We start from the raw sequence: 413 nt of genomic DNA, 5'->3' as shown, positions 1-413 counted from the left end.
CTTCTGTTGATGGTCCTCTGTTGTCTTCTGTGGAAGATACCCTTCTGTCAACACTTGCAGAATACTTTTTCGTACTTTTACATTAAGTAAATATTGGACGACCTCACAGAAGCTTTCAACGCCTTGTCACTCAACCCTTCTTCAATCCAAAAACTCAAGACATAACTATCAGAGGTTGTCGCCCAATTCGCTGTAGACTTCATTTCCGCTGGCTACACCGGTTATTCTGCCTTCAAGGACGAGATCAAAGGGATGTTCTCCTCTGCGGTCACCTATGGCATTGATTCTAAATCCTCCAGGGCTAACATTAACCATCTAGCCACTCGCAGAGAGCTAGACGCAATGGTTGAGGCCCTTGGAGTGACCGTGCAGAAATACACCGACCAACTCCTCAAAGAAGCCCGAGCAAGCAA

Source organism: Cynara cardunculus, assembly GCF_001531365.2.
Source record: "Cynara cardunculus var. scolymus isolate 2C chromosome LG 8, CcrdV1, whole genome shotgun sequence".
Lineage (NCBI taxonomy): Eukaryota > Viridiplantae > Streptophyta > Magnoliopsida > Asterales > Asteraceae > Cynara > Cynara cardunculus.
The sequence above is the reverse complement of the archived record's forward strand: the minus strand, read 5'-3'. Positions refer to the sequence as shown.